Genomic DNA, 25,398 nt, shown 5'->3' with positions numbered 1-25,398 from the left:
GACAGAGCTCTCGAACGCCATGATTGTGTGTGTGTGTGCGAGTGTTTTTTCTTCCACTTGTGTATCATGACAGCTGAATGAAAATCAATCTGCTTCTACATCTGCCATCTTGAGTGTCGGGGAGCGCAGATGGGCCTTCCCTGTCACACTGAGCTAGCTGGCAGCCGACCAACTCAGGTCTTTCCACCTCTTCTTTCCTCTTTTTTCTAATTTCATTCTCTTCTTCTCTTCCCTCCTTCTTCCTCCTCTCCTCTCCTCTCCTCTCTTCTCCTCTCCTCTCCTCTCCTCTCTTCTCCTCTCCTCTCTAATCAGATGCCAGGCTCTGAAGAACTGTTTTTTTTCCCTGCGTTGACGTCTCCAAGTCACTCTGACAGCAGATGTTTTGGGGCCTTTCGAAGCCGCAATCTGGGCTCTAATCACCCTCATTGACGGCTCTGAGGGCCCCTGTTGCAGCTCTGAATGGCAAATTAAAGCGTTTTTAGATAACGTTTTGTAATTGGCTAAATCGTTTATAAGCCCGGAGATCACACTTTTAATCTGCAGCCTAACATGACGGATCATGAAACCGAGACAGATCTCGTTCGTGCGCGTTTTGTGGCGCGTTTTCCTCGCCCCTCTCCAACCCGTTTTTGGGTTTCTTTCCTGATGCATTACAGTATGTTTGATGCCTAATGATTTGCCCATCAGATTAACGAACGCTAATCGTTCCCTCTGCTGCAGTTTGTCTCGTTGTCAGGCATCCCCGCTATCCTCTCTCCTCTCTCATCTCCCGAGCCCATCTCATCTCTGGCATTAACTCCATTAGCCTGGTAATTGGCTCTCAAAGCGGCCACAGACTCCGAAGGCCACTTAATGTCCATCTCCTTCCCTCCCTTCTCCTCTCTGCTCTCCAGTCGATCATCTACCTTCCTCAGTAAATAGCATTAACTAGTCCCGCATAGAAATCTGAGGCCATATTAGTGTTATCCTCCCCTCTCAGCCTATTGCCAGGCTTATGAGTCCCGATCGTAGGTGATGATATGGCTAAGTGGATATTTTTTTTCTCACGTCACTCCAAAATGGGGCTCCAAATAACCCCCAACTGTCAAAGATGAATATGTAAATTCTGCGTATGGAGATCTCCCTCCATTTTTTAAACCGAGCCAGAGAAACTAAATCTGTATTTAAAAGATGTGGAAATGCCCCCCTCCCTCAACGTTGGCCTTGCTTTTCATTTCCGCGTAGAAGATGGAATAAAATGTGAAGGTATTTCTCTCTGGTGTGGAAACTCAGACTGTTGAGGCAACGACAAATAGTTTTCATCGAGAATGTCTTTGTTTAGTGTTCTTTCAGGAGGTTCAGGTTAAATCCAGCAACACCGTTTTTACTTAACACTAAGGTTAAAGGTCAATCTGTATATGGTTAAAGTTTTATTCTACTTTTATTGTATTTATTTTGGTGCAAAATGATTTTCAGCTCTCAGAGTGTGAGTGTCCTAATGTGTAGATTCATGGTCAGATTGACACTTTGGGCACACATTGGGCTTAGAAGTTTGTTTGGTGTGTGTGGTTTGTATCTAACAGTAGTTCCTAACTTGGTGTCAGGACCCCTCCAATTGGTCAGAAGATAAATCTGAGGGATGGTAAGATGATTATGCTCTCCTGTATTTATATTCATTAGGGCTGTCAATCGTTTAACATCTTTAATCACGATTAATCGCAAATTAATCCCACATTTTCTATGTTCTGAATGTACCTTAAAGGGAGATTTGTCAAGTTTTTAACACTCTTATCAACATGGGAGTGGGCAAATATGCTTGCTTTATGCAAATGTATGTATATATTTATTATTGGAAATCAATTAACAACACAAAACAACGACAAATCTTGTCCAGAAACCCTCACAGGTACTGCATTTATCATGATAAATATGCTCAAATCATAACATGTAAAACTCAAGCCCAACAGGCAACAACAGCTGTCAGTGTGTCAGTGTGCTGACTTGACTATGACTTGCCCCAAACTGCATGTGATTATCATAAAGTGAGCATGTCTGTAAAGGGGAGACTCGTGGGTACCCATAGAACACATTTTCATTCACATATCTTGAGGTCAGAGGTCAAGGGACCCCCCTGCCAAAATTTAGCGCAAGTTTGGAGCGTTATTTAGCCTCCTTCGTGACAGGCTAACACGACATGGTTGGTACCAACGGACTGGACTGTGATACATACAAATCCCATAAACAAATGTTAACTTTATTTAACTCAGATTTTATGCATATGGTGGTGTGTTCTTTATACTATGATATCGCCTTGCTTATAGTATCGTAATAATCGTAACCCCTGGATCATGCTACGTATCGTATCACCAGATTCTTGCCAATACAAAGCCCTAATTCTAATATTACGATATTACATTACATTTGTTTGTTTTTTTCTTGTTGTTTTTCTGTTTGTTTACTTCATGATGGTCTCTGTTTTGGGGGTTATGTATATATATATTGAAGTACTTATGAACTGCATTTATTTTCTAATGGCTACTGCAAAGCAGGTTTCCCTTGAAGGGACAATGAAGTAACGAGATGTGAAGTGACCTCCTATAAATACTTTCTTTGTCCCGGTCTGAAGATACAGCATTTGAGTGGTCAGTAAACTTGTATATGTTTATTATTGAGTTCATGTCGTGTTTAGGTGTGTAGAAACCTTACACTACATTCACTCTGCAGCTTCTCCGGGCTGCTCGGTGGTTATTGTTTAGATTAATGACTTTCCGACAGTATCAGGACGTCTACACTGATGGGGGCGACGTCAGGCCGGAAGACAAACAATCCCGTCACTTATTGCCTGTTAGACACCAAGGCTACCCAGAAGAAGCATTTCTCTTGTTGTTTACACTCTCTGATGATTCTCTAATCCTTCAGATCCCTCCGTCTCTCTTCGCTTCTGTGTTTTTTGCAAAGCCTCTCTATCTGTTATATGAAACCTCGGCGTCTCATCTGAGGGATTTTAGAAACAGAGTAATTAGTTAGCGATAGAGGAGCTGTTGGTGTGAAATGATAGCTGCCACCGCCCTCCACCCCCACCCCAAGAGAGAGACAAATCAATCAAGAACCTGCTGATTTATTTCACGTCCTTATCGTCTAATTTAATTGCTGGGTCTTTTGTATCTGTGGAGTTGTGGGGGAGGCGGCGGTGGTGTTGAGGGGGAGATAAATAAGGCGAGGGTGGAGGGATGTTGCAGAGTTGAAGAAGGAAAGAAACGGCAAGTTTTTTTGTGTTGTTTTTTTTTGTGCTCGTGTTGTTTCTTTCGTCCATGCGTGGCAGAGTTTTGCGGGGAGGCGTTGCGAGACACAGCTCTGTTCGGCTGCCGTGTATTTACTGCTGCAACACTGCCTCCATTGGTTCATACCTCTAGAAGAAGCAAACACACACACACATGGGGGGAGAGAAAGACAGGGAAGAGCAACCCTTCCACAAATTATCAGAAAGAAAAAATTTAATTAGCAATATAAATGCCAGGCGGAGTACATTATGTGCAATTGTCTTGCTATCTTTCCAGAAATTAGTCTTTTAAAATGAATTTGCTGTATTAATCATCTCCTGAAATATTTTTTGATCACTGAATTAATAGTTTTGCGTTGGGGGGCCGTGTTTTTTTTTAGGTATTCATTGACATAGGTGATTGCCTCTTAATTATGACAGCGTCCTCCTCCTATCCGCGCCTATTAATTCCTGTGTTGTGGCGTCGCGGCAGCCCGCTGCCTGGCCCTGTATCTACTAATTACTTCTCTAATTGAATTTGCTCTCTGTTGCCAGGCTGTTTTTTTAAGTGGCTGTTTGTTGCCGGGCCTCATTGTGTCTTTGTGTGACAGCTAGCTGCTCGCTGCCACGCTGACGGCAACAGGATGCTCTCTCTCTCAGTATTCATGCCTCTCCCTCCGTATCATTACCTATACCTCCCAGACCTATGTAGTGTTTCCAGTATAAATGAAGGAAGGAAATTAATTAATGAGAGCCGGTGAAACAATTACACGCCCCTCCCCGCGCGCCGCTGCCCGCCGCCCCGCTGTCATTGGTTCAAGCCTCTGTAGGATTGTTGTGACTAAGAGCCCGCCGCTCTTCAACCGCCAATTCAAGATGGCACGTCTTTGGCAGGATGATAAATAGCATACAGGCGAGTTATTTAGCTCCTTTTCCATCAAAACACGGCTCGTCGGGCCGAATGCCAACTATATTCTGCTCTGAGATAAAGTTGGAGCTTCTATGTGGAACAGTTCATGTGTCACCATATCTCGCCAACTTGACAAACCTCACTTCAAGATATCAATCTTACCCATTTAAAAATAGGCCTTAAAATCTAGATTTTTGTAGAACAAATGCTACTTACCTTGCATGATCTAGTCATATAGTTTTCAATTCTTAATTAAAACTTGCTCTTGGTACCGTTCATCTAAACTAGGGATGCACCGATCTGACTTTTCAGTCCCAATACGGATAGCGATACCTGGGCTTTGGGTATCGGCTGATACTGAGTACCGATCCAATACCGGTGTTTAGTTAATAATCTGTATGCCTCACTGTGTGGAAGTTACTGGGATCATTCTTTTATGTGTAAGGCAACATCAGGCTTGGCTTAAACAACTTTTTAAACAAAATATATCAAATACATACGTACGTAGATAATATAACATAAACTTAGTGAATTGTTATTTATTATTAAAATAATAAATCGTACAACAGTAACTTGGCAAAAAAATCTTCAAAATTAACAGGAATTACAATTCAGGTGTAAACCTTTTTAATGCAGCAACAAATTGGTCAAAACTTAAACAGAAATTAAAATTCTAGTATATAATGTATATGGTATATAAACATAGAATTTAATTGAATGTATCGGCCCCATTGTCACCAATATCCGATCCAGCTATTTGAGTCAGTATCAGCCCGATATCCGATCCGGTATCGGTATTGGTGCATCCTTAATCCAAACTAAAACTGCATTTGTATTAAATGGTATTATTTTATCCCAATGGTTGAATTTTTCTTTCTTTTCTGGGGAAAAACTCAATTCTGAGCCTGAATGTTACAGAAATTGATGTACTGTATTTTTTTTTTTTGCAGTGCTGTTGGTCAACTTCTAGTGTTTGTTTTCCTCTTTTCCCTAATGAATCATTACATTCCGTATTTACAGAAATGAATACTAAATAAGTACTGATACATTACCTTTTTGCTGCCACTTAACAACCTGCATCCATGAATTCGTATCACTTCAACTCAGCTTTATGTATATAGCACTTTACATACAACACAGCTGATCCAAAGTGCTTCACAGAACAAAAAGAAAGGAGACAAACATAAAATGGAGTAAAAAATAATTAACTGAAAGATTTGGATTTGTACAGACTCGACTAGGAAATGTCTACTGCTAAATGGTCTGGTTGCTGTTTCAGAGGCCTTTCTGAAGAATCATAATTAATTTCAAGTGGTGCAACTTATCCTCATACAACGGTTCATGATATCTTACGAACAATTATTCCTCATTTTTCGTGCGTTTCCCTACGAATGTCCAGCAACACGTGACGCACATGTGAATTTCTGCTCCAGTCTTTTCAAAATAAACTTCCGTCTTCACAGGAAGCAACATTGTAAGGTTTAGGCAACAAAGCTACTTAGTTAGGTTTAGGAAAATATCGTGGTTCGGATTGAAAAATAACTCTGGAAGTGGCGTAACTTAAGTACGGAAGTTATGTGACAAATAAATCAACTTTCACACAGGGTACGACCACCGATCGCCTGGGCGAAAGTCTGGTGTTTTTTGACCCACACAAATTGATTTTGTGGTATATATACAAATTACCGTGCATTACTTTTCGTAGGTACAGCTACGAACAGTGTATGAGACCAGCCTGTGTGGTGACAGAGAGATCAATGGTCTTTTTTTTCGGGCTGTGAATTCATTGATTGTGTATTTCACATTTAAAGACAAGCGTGAAGCGAGAGCAGGCGGCTCCCATTTGATTGAGGATCCTCTGCCGATAGCCTTGGTTCAAACACTTGCTGCTTTGATTGTCACCGTGTCTCAGGTAAAAGCTCTAAAGAGAGTGCATGCATGAGACAGTGAAGGCCGCTTCTCTGTGCCGTCCTTGGAGGACGTCTGGTGAGTTAATGAAGAGACGAGACTTTTACAGAAATGTCTCAATCTGCCATTTCAATCGATCAGGGAACGAAAACAAGGTGTATTTTACAGACTTTATAGCATCATTCAGGTTTGGCCAGTGAGAGATGCTCAGTACTGCAAACTCCCTGGGCCATTTAAAAGTGCTACTCTCAGAGCAAGTGGTTTTTGTTTTGTTTCTTGTGGCCAAAAACTCAAAGACGGAATATTAACTTTGTACCCTGGTTCCTCCGTTCAAAATGTAGGTGCAGCTCCTTGGCCCATGCATGGAAACGTTCCTGCAGTGGAAACAAGGTTGTTGTAGTTTCAAGGCTCATCTTTGACCAATCAGTGAAACTCGTTACAGCAAACTGCACCCTGATAGGCTCTTAGCAACCCTGTCTCCCACAAAATTACATTCCCATACAACTAAACTGCAATCTCAATTATGTTTTGAGGGAAAAGTATTTTCTCCGGGATTAAACAGTTTTAAACACGTGATTAAAGTTGTAAATTGAAACAAAACAAAACAAAAACACAACGGTCCAGTTCAGTCGGTTCTTGCGACAAAGCTACTGGGTTAAGTTTAGTACAAAAACACATCATGGTTTGGCTTAAAATTACTGTTTCACATGGGACACAAACACACACACAAACACTCCTCGGGGCAAGTCCGGTGTTTGCTGGACTCATCCACCTCGTAGTGGACTTTCTCATTTGTTACCCCCGTTATTATTCAATAACGCTATTATTCAACGTAACTTTCATTCACGGTTGCTTCATATACTACGTCACCTGCTCTGCGCTTCGCTCATTGTATTACCTCACTCGCTGCGGCAGTCCGTGGACTCACAAAGGTATTTGTGATACGTCAAAGACAAACGTAATCCACGACAAAATACGTTTCCTATCAAACGTAATTGAGAATACATTTTAGTTGTATGGGAACGTAATTTTTAGGCGACGGGGCTGCTCTGAACCATCGACTACCCTTAGAGAGGGGACTTTTTAAGGGCCATGCAGAGCTGTGGCCCAGAGGCTAAATTCAGACCCTGGTTCCTTCGTTTGAAATGCAGGCAAAGTTCCTGGGAAAGTTTGTGTTGTGGAAACGGGTTATTATATAGCCTAAGAGCAAAAAGTAACTAAACTCAAATGTGGAATTACATGAATGTGATGACCATAGATATAAGGAAATAATTATTTTACAAATAAAGAAGGACGTGAAAGCGTGTTTTAGTAATTTTTCTGTTTTGTTCTTTATGTCACTGAAAGTGACGTGAAGGGAGAAGAAAATACACGAGGCCTCCTAATCCCAAAAGCAGAAGCCTGTAAGGACAATTTAACAACTTCTGGTTTGGTCGGACTCACATTTCTGAGAAATGTACAAACGTGTCCTCTTTCTCCGTTCAATAAAAATACTCAAAGTAACCTCAAACTTTTGGCTGGATGTAAAACAACATTACAGCTATCATTATCGACCCATGTCAGTCTAACCCTGCTTCTTACCTACATCCGTCACGACTCTCAGCATCTTCTCCATCATCCTCCTCTCCCTCAACCAACCTCACCCTTTCACTTGTCTTTGTGAAAACTTTCTCTCCTCCCGTCTCCCTAGATATTGATCCCCTCTCTGCCTCTCCATCCATCCCTCTCTGTCACACCCGTCCTCTCTCCCTCTATTGATCCTTCTCTCTCCCTTCGTCCCTCCCTCTTCCTCTTTCTCTCTCTCTCTCTGCTTGCTGCTATCTGGCTCGTCCTTTGTCTTCTTATCGAGGTTTCAGGGTTTATTCTGGCTGCTGTTATTGACAGGCCTCTCGCTCCACGGCCAACTAATGCATCCCTAATCCCACCTTTGTTACTCAGGAATGTTCTCTCTCTCACACACACACACACACACATCCATACATACGTTAAACCACTGCATGAGTGTGTAAGGTAAAAAGGGGCCACGAGGATGTTGATCCCAGCTTTCTATTTGTTGGGAAAGCCATCTATCAATCAAAAAGGGCCTGCTGTCTGTGTGTTTTTGTATACGTGGGTGTGTGCGTGTGTGTGCGTGTGCGAGCGTGCACATGGGTCTTGAGTGACAGGCCGAATCGTGGCTGAGGACGTTTGATAAGCTTGTATTGTCGGTCGTCGGTCCCCCCCCTCACCCCAACCACCACCACCTCCCTCCACACCTCCACCTCGATAAGAAATACATTCGACTAGAGCTGATAACGGTGTCAGGAGCAGCAAAGCCCCACTCTAAAGAGACACACACACACACACACACCACGCCACGGGAGAGGTGTCTTTCTTCAAACACCTTGGCTGTAAATGATACTCTCAACAAACAGCGACGACAACACCACTCAGGAAAAAAAAAAGATTCAGATATCGTGTGTGTGTGTGTGTGTGACGGAGGGTGTGTTTGTAGGGAGAATGATGTGCGATATGGCTTCAGGATACGCTATAGGCTTATTGAATAAGGTCTTAGTGATAGCACCACCGTGTGTGTGAGTGTGTGTGTGTGTGTGTGTGTTGTGAACAGCAGAGAAAGAATACAGTAATAGGCTTAGAGCGGCTGAGGCAAAGTGTCAGACTTAACGAACAACACGCCGCTCTCAAAGACTGACTGACAGTTGTCTGTATGTGTGTGTGTGTGTGTGATGTTTGCGCGAGCATCTATGTGTGTACATGATGTTGCATTTGGTTCAGTGTGCAACAAGCTCTTCTGATTCAAGATGAACATATGTACATCTTTGTCGTGAGGTTTTACAATCAGATCATCATCACTGCTGTTTTGAAATGTTCCTCACTGAGGTTAAAGATGTCATCACCCGGCCTAGAGAGGCCTTCACTAAGGGAGTAAAACGTCAGGTGTTATATTAGTTACCTTTTTTCCACCGCAGGAACTTTCCCCAGAACTAAGAACCTTTTGAGGAACTCATTGCGTTTCGATCGCAGGAACCAGGGTCGAAATTAAGTTCCGTGGCCTTTTACCCCCAAAACAGGCCCCGGTCGAGGGGTGGTACTTTCTGAAAGTACCAGAACTTTCAGGGTGGAGTTTGCAGGGATGACCGTCACTGATTGGTGAAACACACACACAGACAGCACCGCTGGTTCAACTGTACCGCTTCATTCATAAAACAAGGAAGACGGCCAAATAAACTTGAAAAAAGTTACTTTAGATAAATAAAGTATTACAAAAATCAGTCATGCAATATTAGATTCAAATTCTCACATTTATACAACAGAAAACTATCTCGGACACATAAAGGACATAAAGGTAATCCAATAAAATGTTTATTTCAACCAGTGGGGAATTGAGATTAAGAGATCTGTGATTAAGGGAAAACGTATATTAATTTATGTTGAAACTTGAATACAATAAAAATAGATAAGATAAATAAGATATTACTTAGAAAAACTAAAAGATGTGTTCAGAAATGGGAGGTTGACAACATCAATATGTGGGATATTCACTTCAGGAAACGAAAAGAGATAGAAAAATGGAAAAAAAAAACAGGTTGGGCGCAAACAACATTTGCACAAGTCGTCCATTACTGCAGTGAAAGAACAGTGACCTGTGAAGAGATCTCAGGAATAGGGCCGGAGCACGAAGCGAGGGGACGACGGAGGAGATAAAGGAGGAAAGAGAGAGAAAGTGGAAAAAGATAAAGAAAGAGTGAAATTACCAGAGGGCAGGAGAAAAGAGGGTTATTGTGCATGTGCATTAACAGGGTGTATGATGAAGTTAGTTTTTTGTGTTGTGTGCAGTGACTAGGGGCTAAGGAGTCAGGAAGATAGAGGGAGGAGGGGGGAAATCAATGGCAAATTACACGCGCTCGGCTGGCCCATTGTACAGTATGGCCGCTATATCCTAAAGAAGGCACTTCCAAGATGATGCAGCCAAATGGTGGATGGACTCCAAGATCATTTTTATTGATTTTGAGGGGCCGTCAATAGAGGAGAGGGAGGAGGAGGAGGTGGTGAGTGTGTGAGGTTGGGATGTGTGTCACAGGGCCAATACAATACCCCCAGACCTCGGCTTTTTGTCCCTGTCCACACATTAACAACACACCCCGTCCCACTGCTTTTCATTTACATTAGTGCCTGGATGGGCGAGCGAAGGGAAAGAGAGACAGAGAGAGAGAGAGTGTTTCCATTAAAGAAGTGGTCCGGCAGCAGATGCCGGCATTGTTTGGGTTCGGGAGCCCAGAAATATTTGGTATTGGGGCTGATGATCAGTGGAGTCATCTAGTTTTTTTCCACATCAGAGCTAATAGGTGTAAAGCTGTTATGAAGATTGGATTTTATGTTTGTCTGTGTGCGAGAAAGAGAGAGCAGAGTGATTTTTTTTTTTAGGTACTTTTTGAAAGTGTTTATGTATCCAGTCTAAAAATGTCCAGCTGTGTTGAAGTCTGAAACCTTAAAATTGTCCATAAAAGAAAAGCCAAAGAAGCTATTTCACTTGGAGCCTTGTTATCTGGATGTAATCAGAGTCAGAATGAACGTCTTTGTTGTGAGGATACAGAGATATTGAGTCTATAAGTGCATACATAAAAAAACACAAAACTCACATGTAATGCAAAAAATATATAAATTAGAAAGTGATAATCATACAGCTAGAAATGGATAATATCTGTCATTCATCGCCAACTATTTTGATAATCAATTAATCGGTTTGAGTTATTTTTTAAGTAAGAAATTCAAAATTCTCTGATTCCAGTTTCTTAAATGTGAATATTTTCTTGTTTCATTGCTCCTCTATGACAGTAAACTGAATATCTTTGAGTTGTGGACAAAACAAGACATTTGAGGACGTCATTTTGGGCTTTTGGAAACACATTTTTCACCATTTTCTGACATTTTATAGACCAAACAAATAATCGATTAATTGAGAAAATAATCGACAGATTAATCGACAATGGAAATAATTGTTAGTTACAGCCCTACCATCAATATTCATTCCTGTTGTACCTGTTAGTACATTTTACTGTGAATTTATAGAATAAATAATGTCTTCAGTCCTGTAATGTTTCATATTTGAGTACTGTATGTACAGGACAGGTTTCAGTGGTTATTAATCAGCAACTGGTGGATACACTGGCTGACAGAATAATGTGTGTGTGTGTGTGTGTGTGTGTGTGTGTGAGTGTGTTTGTGCGTGTGTGTTTGTGTGTGTGTGTGCGTGTGCATGTGTGTGTGTTACATGATGAACCGTGGCGGCGTGTGATTTTGATTCTATTAGACGGTGTGTGTATCACAGAGCGACATGGCAGCACTAAACGCAGCAGATGTTAACCGTAGGAGGCTAAAACATGACAGCTTGGAGCTCTTTGGTTGAGGGCAAACACACGCACGCACACACTTACACACACACGCACTCACACACAGAGAGAGAGACACACGCACTCTCACATTCATACATGATGATAATCACAGGAATGCACACGTGAAATAATACAAACAAACACTGCAGCAGTTCATAAGTAGGAACATATTCTGGTAATATGTATCCGCTGGTGATGACATGCACACACACACACACACACACACAAACACTCTGCATTTCTACTGCATAGACAGATGTTGCCATCTGTTGCATGTGACGCAAACTGTGTCAGTGGTGGAAGAAACACTCAAATCATTTGCTTAAGTAAAAACAGCAGTAACGAAAAAGAAGTAAAAGTCCTGCAAGTATTAACTGCAAGGTGTACTGAAGAATGAGAATGTGGCCCCTTTCAGAGGGATAAATTATGATCGAATTAAAATATTTAATCGCAAATAATCGCATGATTGTCCATAGTTAGTAGCTGACTTGACTACGTTTCGCCCAAAACTGCATGTGATTATCATAAAGTGGGCATGTCTGTAAAGAAGAAACTCATGGGTAGCCATACAACCCATTTCCATTCACATATCTTGAGGTCAGAGGTCAAGGGACCCCTCTGAGAATGGCCGTGCTAGTTTTCCCTCGCCAAAATTTAGCATATTTGGAGCATTATTTAGCCTCCTTCCCTTCTGGACTTCTTCACTCTAGCTTTAAAACTGAGTCCGCTACAACCTAAAAATCGCAAGTTACGTTAATTCGCTATTATTAATATATACTCTCTGTGTCCATGTAACGTAAATTTGGTCACCTGGCCATTTCTGCAAGAAAACGAGTCTGAGTATTTTATATACTAGTGGGTGTTTTAATGTTCAGCAATGTATAATATTTTATCTCATGTAAAATTATAATCCGTAAAGTAGTACACTTAGTGTCTCTAAACCTGTATTTTCCATCCGAATGTTGTACAAATTTTAAGCAAAATTTCAAAAACGTTGGCAAAAGCAAATTAATCAAATATCATAATGCAAATATTCTGCAGAGTGTTACAAGGTAACATAAGAAGCACAGCATGCACAAAACCAGGACCCTGAAACTGATGCAGCTAAATGGAATTCAGCCTTCATTATTTGTATTATTTACACCTTTTCTTTGTGACACGTCAAAGTGCCTACTATGAAAAAGGCATTGTAGCGCTTATAAAAAACAGAATCTAATTGCTGTTTTATACCAAAGATGTTTTCATGTTATTTTAATAAATTTAGAATTTGTCCTCCATGTTTTTCAGCCACTTTGTGTTTTCTGGCTGGTGGAGGCCTTTAATGGAGGGTGGTAGTAACATGCCGACTCTGCAACTACACCTTTAATTTCATCTTCTCTTTATAACGTTTCCGTCTCAGGCAACATATCATACACAGACTTTTTTTTTAGATTTTTTTCAAGAATTTCTGGCATTTTGAATGCACAAATTTGAAATGAACACACAAGCAGGTGGATGTAAACATGTTTACAGCCTCTTTCTTCTCACTGATAACTCGATGTTAATGCTGTCTCTGGCAAAAAGGCACTTGCTGACACATTTTTCTCATGCAGCCATAACGTTGCCATTATGCCTTTGAGTGAATATTCTTATTGGCTCTCTGTAATGTCTCACTTTCTTGACTGTTCACACACACGTGCACACATGTGTAACACACACCGAGTAACGCAAACAGCCTTGATTTATTTTCCCGTGGACCTCAATGCATTTCTGCGTCTTTTATGAGCTGGTTGTGAAATTCGACAGGCGCTGTTTAAATAGGATGGAGACGAGAGTGTGTGTGTGTGTTCAGGGGAGTGTTAAGTCACGACTTGCTCTGACCACAGTGTTTGAGGCCTTCCTGAAACACACACACACACACACACACACACATTATCAGCGAGGTGCTAGGTTTCTCAGCCTGAAGATAAACACTGAACATTTATGACTTCTTCACTTTACAGCTTGTTGACTCTGTGATTCTGACTGTTAGACGTTCTGGCTGCTGGAGACTCAAATAACTCTCTGTGTGTGAGTGTGAGCACATGCAGCAGGGTGTTGCACAAAAAGCAAATATTCCCACTCAATCAGTAACTTGGTCAATACACCTTCAGTTTTGCCAAAACATCATACATTGCATCATCATACTCCTGCATTGTTATACAAGACAGACTAATGTTGGGCAAGGAAATATGAGCCTCAGTCAGTTCATGTCCAGTCTGAACTCCGATATCCCAAATATTTATTTAAAGGCCTGAATGTAGGTGAATATTTGAAGTTATTGTCATCATAACTACTGGTCTTGTACCAGAACAAAAAAGGCTGTTCTCATACACCGTTCGTAGCTATACCTACAAAAAGTAATGCACTGTAATTTGTATGTATTCCATGAAATCAATTCGTATGTAATCTACATAATTGTGAACCAGGAAGTATAAAGAGCAACAAATGTGTGTAAGGAGGAGGTCGAGGTGGTTGGGTGAGTCAAAAAACACTGGACTTTTACCCAGGAGACCGGTGTTCGTACCGTGCGTGAAACCAGAAGTCAACGTTGATTTATTTGTCATGTAACTTCCATACTTAAGTTACAACACTTCTGGAGTTATTTTAACCCAAACCATGATCTTTTCCTAAACCTAATTTAATAGTTTTGTTGCCCAAACTAACCAAGTTGGTCTTTTCCTAAACCAAGTTGTATCCTGTGAAGAAGAATGTTTATTTTGAAAAGACTTTTCTTAAGATGTCATACGAACCGTTGTATGAGGATACAAGCAAAAATAGGGCCCTTGGCCTATAAATGAGAAATATCAAGCGATAAAAAATGTTTTTTAGACATAAAAGCTGTTGTAGTGTTTTACAATGATATACTCAATTGATTTTCTGAAGCATATTTGTGTTTTTCTCCTCCTAATTAAAAGCTATTGTCTGTCTGCTGTCTGTGGTGTCGCTGTTTAACTTGTTTAGTAAACCGGCCGCTAAATTGACGATGAAAAGGTGGAATAAAGCAGTGCTCAAATAAATGCATATATGTAAGGGATTGTAAGTTTCTCGTGGTGATGTCCTGCAGGAAATATCACACCATACTGTGACAGTAAACAGACAGCTAAGGCTGGTGTGTTTAGGGTTTGTCAGAGGGTTAGTGCAAATGTCGAGATTGTATTTTTATTTTCATGTTTTTTAGTTGTCTGCAGTTTTATTTTGCTTGTCACAGATTATGCAAATTTCTTGTCTTATTGTTGAGTGAAATTTCTACTGCTCCTCAACGGTATGATGTGAAGATGACAGCAGAAAGGTTAGCGATAGTGAAAGTAAAGTGATTGAACTCGGGATGAATTAATACTGATCCTGCTTGTCAGCATCAGACCTGAAACTTCTCTTTGTTGTAGCCTTCTGTGTATATACCTGTGTGTGTGTGTGTGTGTGTGTGTGTGTGTGTGTGTGTGTGTGTGTGTGTGTGTGTGTGTGTGTGCGCGTGTGTTTGTGTGTGTGTGTGTGTGTGTGTGTGTGTGTGTGTGTGTCTAAAAGCCAAGGGAATGTCCTGGTTCGTTACCAAAGCACTGCCATTCCCTCGCTAACCATCCAAGTCCACCACAGAGGTCTGAACCTGCCATGATCATCCCTAGACCTGGATAAACATCAGAATCCTCTCCTCTCCTCAGTCCTCGCTAATCAGATGCCAGGCTCAGTCACTCTGTCAGAAGACAAGCCAACATACTCTCAGTGTGGACCACTGCTATCTGTGTGTGTTTCTGCCAAGCTTAAATCTTCCTGCTTCTCCTGTTGCCGTGGTGCCTCTTTACCCGGGTGACCATGGCTTATATCCCCCCCCATACACACACACACACACAAACACACACAAACAAACCGCATGGACACCGATGTGTTTTTTTTCCTCAACCCGGTCTCACTCCCAACTCGTCAAATACCGCCGATTGTGCAGCACCCATCGGCATCGGAAGCCGACGCACAGAGGCATCCTTTAGCGACAGTATGTGGCGAAACCGGGCTTCCAAGTAACTCCAATGTTAACCCACCGGCAGCGTTGTGCGGCGGTCCATCCACGGTGTTGGCTGACTTATTTTGTCACGTCAGTTGTTAGTCACTTGACTCATCTGTATCGTCAGTCCCGTGAGTCATGTGAGTCGTTACTCACGTAAGTCGTTAGTATTGTCAGTCCTGTGAGTCACGTGAGTCGTAAGTGAGTCGTTAGTATCGTCAGTCACGTGAGTAGCTGGTCACGTGAGTCGTTAGTATCGTCAGTCCCGTGAGTCATGTGAGTCGTTACTCACGTAAATCGTTAGTATTGTCAGTCCTGTGAGTCACGTGAGTCGTAAGTGAGTCGTTAGTATCGTCAGTCACGTGAGTAGCTAGTCATGTGAGTCGTTAGTATCGTCAGTCCCGTGAGTCATGTGAGTCGTTACTCACGTAAGTCGTTAGTATCTTCAGTCCTGTCAGTCAGGTGAGTCGTAAGTGAGTCGTGGGTATCGTCAGTCACGTGAGTAGCTAGTCACGTGAGTCGTTAGTATCGTCAGTCCCGTGAGTCATGTGAGTCGTTACTCACGTAAGTCGTTAGTATCTTCAGTCCTGTCAGTCAGGTGAGTCGTAAGTGAGTCGTGGGTATCGTCAGTCACGTGAGTAGCTAGTCACGTGAGTCGTTAATATCGTCAGTCCTGTGAGTCACGTGAGTCGTAAGGGAGTCGTGAGTATCGTCAGTCACGTGAGTCGTGAGTATCGTCAGTCACGTGAGTCGTTAGAATCATCAGTCACGCCAGTAGCTAGTCACTTGACTCGTTCGTATTGTCAGTCAAGTGACTGTCTGGGAAACTGGTTAAGTTGGTTAGTTAAGTTTAGGCATTGAGCTTGAATAGTTAAGGTTAGAGTAGGTCGTCGGGCAGCGAGTCTCGCAAATGTTTTTGCAAGTTTTTGCCAGATTTCACAATTTGCAGGTTAAGTTCTAGACACGACTAGTGTTTAGAGCTTTTCTGATGAAAACAGCTGCCTGCTGTGCCTCGAAAACGATGCTGATGAGAGCGGTGAGAGTGAACCAAAACAGTGAAGATGCGGGCCGGAAAACCAAAACAATGTGCTGAAAGATGCAATAAATCTCTGCAGAGCTGAGAACTGAACAACTGGAGAGTCAGGTGATAATCCCATTTGTGTTTGTTACTACATGCGAGTTATTTCACATGCAAATAGTTATGTGATCCATAAAAAAAAATATTATCGTTGCTGTAAATTGTAGTCAAGATCTTAAATTTTTCCGAAGATTCAGATTGCAGAGAAATGCAATCAAAATGATTCACACATTTTCCATGTGAAGGAATGCTGCTGCGATAAACAATGACGTCTTGGATTTGTATTCTTCACTCAACACAACCACGATAGCACCAAAATGAGAAAATGTTGTGCAGTCTGCAATACTTTACTTTTTTCTAACTTTTAAAGCTTAAGAGGAAATTTAAGGGCAACGCTCGAGTTCAACTGTGTAACCATGAGGGATAAGAAGTTCAGGAATGAATGTCATCAGTCGGTGTCCTCACATGTCTAGTAATACCAACGTCTGTATGTATGTGTGTGTGTGCAGGCGTGTGTGAAGGTATCATCTCGGCTCGGTAGCAGCTAGCTAGCGGCTAAATGACTCTCCACACTTCATTAGCGGCGATGAGGTGAGCTGCTCATCTCCTCATTGTTAGCTAGCGCTAAGCTGCAGTAATCCCAAACAAAGGGCCGGGGCCTCGCAGCAGCCTGCGTGGATTAGACCGCTTTCTAGAAAAATCCGAGAGAGATTCATTCTCATTCAAATTGGCCTGTAAACAAAACCAGCGGTGGACCGGGAGAGAGATGAGAGAGGAGGGAGATGAGTGTATGATGGAGCGAGTGTGAAATATCTTGTATGTATACATGTGTAATGTAGCTGCAGTGTGTGTGATGAGGCCTGTGTGTGTGTTACTGAGTGGGTAGAAGCTCCAGAATCAGTGAGTGAGTGTGAGAGAGGCACATCGTTTCAATTGAGCCGGTAGTATCTTTAAAATTACCCAAAAAAAACACTTGTAATTTGACTTCTGGTATCTGCACATGGTTTAGTTTTATTTGTTCAGGTTTTGAAATTGCATCAATACAGTGGAAGTCAATGGAATTGATGCTCAAAGCTTCAAAATTGTCAAATGCAGGTGCATAGGAAATAATGTATTCTGTTGATTTTAACACATAATTGTCTAATTTTTAGGACATTTCTTAATCAATTATTGATGTGGTATTTGTCTAAGTTGTTTGAGATTTGTATCCCCTTTTGATTGGTTGTTACAGCTTGTTAACCTTGCACTGCAGCTGGATTCTCGCGATGTCACGAGATAACTCAATAATTGCGTTATCAAATGTCACACGAAAATCCAACTCGTCAGGCTCAAGTAATGCGTTTGTGTCCAGCTCGCAAGACAGTGGACCTGTGATGAGCTACTGGCAGCTACGGGCGTGGCTTAGACGTGTGAGACCCGGGGAGACCATAGCGTGAGATGAAACGGAGAGGCGACTGTTTGTTCTAAACAATAATAGCAGCTCTTTTAGAGGTTAGATGTTGCAATAGAATATGAACTTACTGACAGTGTGCAGGAATTCAACTTTTTCTTTCATGAAAAAAATTCATCAGCAACATTTCTTTCTAGAAGCAACGTCCCTATTACTTTGGATAGTCCACAGAAACACACTGTCAACAGTTTTTATGGTAAAAATAGTTTTAAGTAAGAAGTTTGAATCATCCAGAGCAGTAGTTTCTTAACTTTTTCATGCTCCCCTTTAAAAAAAACTTTTAAAAATGTTTCAATGAACTATTTTTGCTTTCTGAATATTGTTGCGTTTCCAAATCAATCAGAGTCAAATACCTTTTTCACCGCAGATGTTTTGACTTGTCAAAGCAGTAAGAGCAAAAGTGGAAGCAATAACTTTAAGGATTGCTCTGTTCCAGCAGCTATTGCAATGCAGTCAAAATGCCTGCTTTGAAAAAGGCTGTTCAATTTAGGTTTAAATCCACATTTTTCTGATCCAGTACTAGTATTTGTGTAAAAACACATTGCTGTTGAATTTCTGAAATGTAATTTTTCAATGTTGCGAGCTCCAGAGCCAAACTTTCATTCACTTCTATTGTATTGGGGTCAAGGCACAAATCTCAGATATCGATGTCTCAAAATCTGGGAATATAAAACTACCATTTAAGCGTTTATCCTCACCTGCACAAACTTAAATTAGCTGTGTGTTGTGCATTGGTGTCTATGTGGTCAAGCGACTGTCAGATCATTTGGTTCATTCTTCATCGTGTGAGAGATGGCTGTAAACCAGATTCACATGTTTTCATTTTCTGCTCTTTTCAGTGAGCCAGATGCAGCTGCTTGGAAAAGGCTCTGCAGAAACATTTTTAAAAGTCACTCAAGTGACGAGAGTTGTCCTTTCAGGCTGTCTGTTAATCTGACTTGATCATTAATAGCCGTCAATCAGCTCAGTGAATAAATTATAGTAGAAGCAGGCTTCTTCATGTTCATCTGATCTGATGTTTCGATTAGATGTTTTTAGCTTAATTCTGCTCTGAAATGCCAACAAACACTCAAATGGCATATTAGCCATCAATCACATTTTCTGATGCTCGTCAATCTTATAAGTAATCGTTTATTATTGGTTTTGATCATTATTAGCTGTCAATCAAATGAACTGAGTTGGCTATTATATAAATCATCATCTTTAATATGTCAGAGGAGTATTTAGCTGATCTGATGATCAGGCTTTCCGTGTTTTCATCCAGTATTTTGATGATTTGTCGGTTTATAATGTCGGCCATATAGTTGGTCAAATAATCTGACGTAGCCATTAGTAACCATCAGTCAACGATTATGGTTTTGTCGTCATGAAGTGGTCCTTAAATGGTGTAAGTTAGCTGGTAATCGACTGTTTAAACATTATAAATACTATCCATAAATACTAAAACTACTAAAATGTCATGTTCATCATCATAATATAAGTCTGTAGTGACTGCATTCACTTATTCATCCTGCCTAATTTCAGATTTAATCTTAAATCCAAACTTCTATCCTGTAAATGTTTGGATTTGTGATGTTTAACTGGTTCTTTAGTTGGTGTTTTGGTTTTATTCATACTGTATCTGATCTCTGTATAGAGAAAACGCTACAGTCAGTAGGATTCAACCTCTGGAGACCATGAATATCCATCCTTAAAGCCACGCTGCTAGCATTGGCTGAAAAATACTACCTTTGGAGTCAAAACTTTCTGTTTTTCCTGAACTTATTTATCTATTAACACTTACATTCACCCTAGAATTCCAGGCTCAAAACATAAGTGAAAGGCATGGTGGCTTTTCCAACGGGAACTGTCTGTATCTGCTCTGTTTAAACTGTTTATGCTGCATTCTTCATTAATGAGATGCCAGTGAGGTGTGTTGTTCTGTAAATATGTGACAGCTGTGTCTGCGTGTCTTTGCTTCCTGAACAAACAGCTGCAGGACTGACCAACCACCTCCCCTCTGGTGGTCAGCATTTTTACTATCTTTAAAGCTCTAATCCTCAACTTTACTGTGTCTGTCCAGCACTTTTCAGAGTCCGACCATGTCCATACTGCAGCAGATAAAGTTGAAAATGCTGTTTACATTATGGAAAAATTATGTCCACACTAGCATTTTCAAGTCTTGTTTGAAAAGTTGTCCGTCCACGCCGAAACTTGTGAAGCAACATCAAAGCTGGGCATTACGTCATCTGGTAGAGTAGGACGGTCACAGGCCAGCTACTGCTTCAATAAAACCAAACTCAAAATGTCGTTGTTCACATTGACATATTTTACTATTGTCAGGCAAGTAAAAGCCTAAAATATGAAGCTGATTACAGAAAGTTGGCCTCTACTACTTATACTGTCAGTCTTGTGTGTGCAGGCATACGTGATCATTTATCCTCTCTACGATAAAACATGAGACCATATTTTGCAGATTTATCCGTACTGGAGAGTTTTGTTCTAGTCAGGAAAAATACTGGCTTAGTTTTTGAAGAGGAAAGTATGTGTTTTTAAAGGTGCAGTGTGTAAGATTCGGAGGCATCTAGCGGTGAGGTTGCAGATTGCAACCAACCTAAACTTCTCCCGTGTGCAAAGCCTGTAAGTGCTACGGTGACCAAAATGTGAAAACACGAATGGCTCTATTAGTGGAGAAGCTAAGCTGAAATATACTATTCATAACAATTGTGCATTTTACGATAAAAGCAACACATTTGGCATGAACGTAGGTTTATATGTTACGAAAAGCTATAGCTATTGGGGCACTGCAAATTTAGCCTATGGGGGCCATGGCAGCCATTTTTTCAAAATGACCGCCAAATAGGCGCTAAATATTACAAAATGTTGCAGAAAATAGATTTTATGACTCGAATGAAAAATTGCTGTCATGGCCCTCAGGGGCCAAATTTGCCATGCCCTGATATCTATATCTTTTCATAACATATAAACGTGCATCTGTGCCAAAGCTGTTGCTATTATCGCAAAATGCACAATTGTTATACTTAACTGCCCCGCTATATCTAGAGCCGGTGTTTGGTTTGTCCGTTCTGGGCTACTGTAGAAACTTGGCGGCCGGCTCTGTGAAGAGGACCCGCTCACTATGTAGATATAAACGGCTCATTCTAACGTAACAAAAACACAATGATTATTATTTTCAGGTGATTATACACTAAAGAAAACATACTTATTAATATAATATTCCATTTCTGCCAATAGATCCCCCACACTGTTCCTTTAAATTTAGCTGACTTAGTTAGAACATTAATCAAGATTAAAAAACAGCAAACATTCATGAACTGATATTGTTGTAAGGACCACTATAATAAAAACAATATACATACCGTACATATGATGAGACATACTATGATAACATTTAGAATTCTTTACTGTTACTGTAGGTGATAATGTTAATGTTGTGATATTAAAATGTCGCCATTTTTGACATGCTCCTCTATTTCTATTGATGTTGTTCTGGCCAATAGCTCTTAGTTGAAGGTCTGTGGAGCAGACCAATATGATGAATGTATCTTGCAATGCTTTTACACACACTGAAAGTCACTTGTGGTCATTTCTGAAACAGAAAAGAGTGGTTCTACTGTAGTATCACATCACCTTTTAATGCTCCATATCTAGATTGAAACTGTTTAATCTGCTGAAACCTTGTTTACGGATCAACTTGGAACATCCCTCAGCAAAACAAATACTGATCGACCTTTAAGATTAAAATACACGTCAGGGCAGGTAGGATGTGTGAGGGTGAGGGAGTATGAAAAGCAGACTTAACTCAGTATTCAAAATGCTTTCTGTGATCTTGTGACCCAGCGTGAGCCTCAAAACAGCCATTCGACAACATTACTATTTCTACTCAAGGGCAAGTATAGCAGTGTTAATGAATGGATGTGCGTGTGACATGATTGACAGTTGGTTGGCCACATCTCCCTCAATACCTCCCCCCCTTCACTGATTACTGTGTCAATGTGTCTGTACCACACACACACACACACACACAATACTATGCAGATACACAAAGGGAGCCAACTGTGGATCTCCCATCAGGCCGAGGTGCGAGAAAACACACAAAACAGACGCAGCAAATGTGTCCTCTCTCATGCATATGGAAATGCTAACATGAGTGTGTATGCATATGTGTGTATAAATGTGCGTGCACATGTCAGTAGACCGATTCAATGTAAGACGCATTAGCATTCAGTGATGATGCTGGTGTTTCTAAAGGCTCTCGTGGTGCCACTGGACTCGTGCTTTCACACTGAGCCTCTGTGGATGGGTTTCTAATTAAAAGTGCTCGAGCACTCTAATAACAGTGCTATGTCTGTGATTTAGACTATATGGCACAGATTGATCAGATAAAGAGCCACGGGCATATTTCTTCTACTGCTAAGCCTATTCACTCTGAGAGCAATGATCCTTTCTCTCTCTGCCTCTGTGTTTGCCTCCGAGTCTTTAAATCTCCCTCTGGCGCTGATTTTGCTGCTTTTCCTCTCCTCTCCTCTTCTTCACTCAACCCGTCTAACTGACTACTATCTGGTCTTTGCTGTGGTGTTTCTGCACTGCATCACCTGTCGGCAACTCTGTGTCTTTGCATTGTTTGATGTAGATGTAATTTCCCTATAAACTCAATGATAGGTAGGCATTATGCTGTGCATGTATACACAGGGTCCACAGACGTCTCTCTCGTTCACTTTCTCTTGGTTTCGTTCAGCCGTCATGGCTGGTGCTGGTGAAAACGACAAAATGAAATGTTAAATGCATCACTAAGTCTGCGTGCAAGTGGATTTTAGCCAGAAAAAATGCTGCGAGGCGACGCAGCAAATAAAGGTTTCATGAACTGATGGTAATTCAACAAAATGGGCATTTATTTATGAAAATAAGGCAGATTATTTATTTTTAAAAGCCATTTTAAAGTCACTGTTGATGGTGTCCAGAAGCTGAATAACTGGAATGACTATTCATATTGTATTTTTACTATATTTTATCTTTGCAATGACACAGAGAGGGACTGATTTAGTTCAAACAAATGTGAAAGGGTTTGTGCTCTTAAATTCAGTGTTTTTGATAGGGCTGACCCGAATGCTTCGAAGCTTCGACCGTTGCCATGGTAATCAACCTTCAAATCAGTATTCGAATGCTTCTTTTTTTATATATATATATATATATATACAGTATAAGTATGTAATAATAATGTATAAATCCCAAAATAGCCCACGAACTAAGGAAAAATCCCATTCATTATTCATATTCAACATTATCATTAGTTATTCTCAAAGGGATATCACTGTTTGTTGTGCGTAGAGGTTCGTGTGTTTACAGTAGTTTGGCAGCGACGCTGTCCCGAAGCTTCGAATACTTCTGAATATTTCTCACCAAAGCTTCAAAGCCCAAAAAAATGGTATTCAGGACAGCCCTATACTTTTTAAGAAGCAAACTGTTCCATATCACAGGAAGAAAATTGCCGGCACACTGACAAAAAAAATGTCGATGGTGCTATGACCGAAACCTTTTTGTCACTTTTTGTCACATTTTGCACACGTAAAATTATTATTTTTTTGCATCTGAAGAGCCTCGTGTTGTGTTTTTTTCGTGTAACGCAGGCTGTTGTAAGATGCGAGGCCTTGTTCTCAACCCACCGTGTGTGTAAGTGTTGATACATGTGATTGGTATGCGGCTGAGGGATAGTGGTTGAAGAAGGAAACTGATTGTGTGTGTTTGTATCCGTGTGTATAGCTCTCCGAAATGGGATTCTTTGCTCTCCTCTCCTCACCTCTCTTGTCCTCCATTATTCCTCCCTTTATCCCCTCTGCCCTTCTCTCCATTCACTTCTCTCTCCTCCTCACCCCTCATCTAATGCCCCCTATATCTTCCCCTCACCCTCCACCCCTGTGATAGACAGGGTGTCCTCACCTTGTAACGATCAGTGACATCCAATATGTTTGGCTTGGGATCATCCCCCGTGTGTCCATTGTGCTTTCTGTTAAATGCTTTATTGATTAGCCATGAGTTAATTACAAACTACATCAACCGTGGGCAGACTGAGGTGGCTGAGTACATGGCTTGCAGGATCCATCCTGGAGGCGCTTGATACATGTTGACAGTGCACACACACCTGCAGGCCGACCTCAGCAGGTTAACATTAGGCTCCCCATCCTATTAACACCCATGCATTTATGACATTTCACAGTGCCTTATCAACGCTTTAAGGGCATGCAATATTTTCTGGGGCCATTGTAGTGAAAAGGGTAGAATTAGAAACAGGAGGTTTCTGCAAGACACCACAGGGATGCACCCTGAATCCTTAATTCTATCAAGCACAACTTGACTCACCCTATGCAAAATTATGAGACTGTGCCAAATCCACAGCAGACCTTTTGGAGGCTAATGTATTCTGGATTTAAGCTCCATTGTAAAATCCATAACACGCCTGCACTTGACCTGCTCTGCTGCAGTAACCCCCCCACCCCAAAAAAAAACAACCTCTGACTTTTGCACAAAGTTAAGAAATGTAAATAATAATAGCAATAATGATAATAATAATAATAATCGTTGCAACTAACAGCATGCACTTTTTTGAGCGTTTTTTTTTTCTTTCTTTTCATTCCAGTGTCACTTTCTCTTTGACATTGCCGTGTACTTTTGTGCAAAAAGGAAGAAAAAAAGGAGCGAAAAAAAAAATCTTTATCAAATCCCCATTCTGAGGCTTTTCAATAAGGCAGGCCATTACCTCACTGGCGCTTTTGTTCGGCCTATACAAGAGAGAACAAAATGGTTATTCAGGAGGACGCTTTAGATTTTTATTGTGGGCTCGCTATTCACAAAGAGCACCGTTATTGTATTAAAAAGAACCATCTGTGGCAGAAACAATGGCTTCAAATTATCTGTGAATACCCAGTGAACAAAATATAAAGCTTTTTTCCTGCTCATTATGTGGGCTAAGCTAGGGGGTGGAAGATAGGAGAGGAGAGGCATAGACTTTGCTATAACTGACTTTTGTTGTTCTTGCTTGCATTCTTCTCCCTTTTTAAATCGGCCCCCTTTTCACATTGTGTGTCGCCATAAACGGCTTTTCTTGTTGCAGGGCGAGTGGAAAGAAGACATGCGGAGCTCCAGACAGATAGAGCGGGGCTCCGCTGGGGCTGCACGCCGGACAGAGCGAGCCGAATGCCGGATAGAAGCCGCGCGGACTACCGGGAGGTGATGGATGGAACGCAGCGCAGGGCGCCGCTCGGACGTTTCGCGGCCGGCGTTCGGTGCTCTGTCTTCGGACAAGTTGAGCGTTCCTCACCGCGGGGGGTGGAAGACATGGAGGAGCAGAAATGGCATCTTGTTTAATTTCTGCCAATCAAGACGAGAGGAAGACAACTCCCAAACTGGCA

At 41.3% G+C, this 25,398-nt stretch overlaps 1 long non-coding RNA gene across 2 annotated transcripts in view; it reads left to right on the top strand.

The window, feature by feature from the left end:
- Positions 1-25,398, top strand: part of LOC119488415 — a 174,117-nt gene that overhangs the window by 95,169 nt on the left and 53,550 nt on the right. For both annotated transcript variants that reach the window (XR_005206966.1, XR_005206965.1), the window contains one exon: positions 25,101-25,398. This is a non-coding gene — a long non-coding RNA (uncharacterized LOC119488415). The remainder of the gene's footprint in view (positions 1-25,100) is intronic.

The sequence above is a fragment of the Sebastes umbrosus genome, chromosome 5 (genome assembly GCF_015220745.1).
Source record: "Sebastes umbrosus isolate fSebUmb1 chromosome 5, fSebUmb1.pri, whole genome shotgun sequence".
NCBI lineage: Eukaryota > Metazoa > Chordata > Actinopteri > Perciformes > Sebastidae > Sebastes > Sebastes umbrosus.
This window is presented reverse-complemented; position numbering and strand designations above follow the sequence as displayed.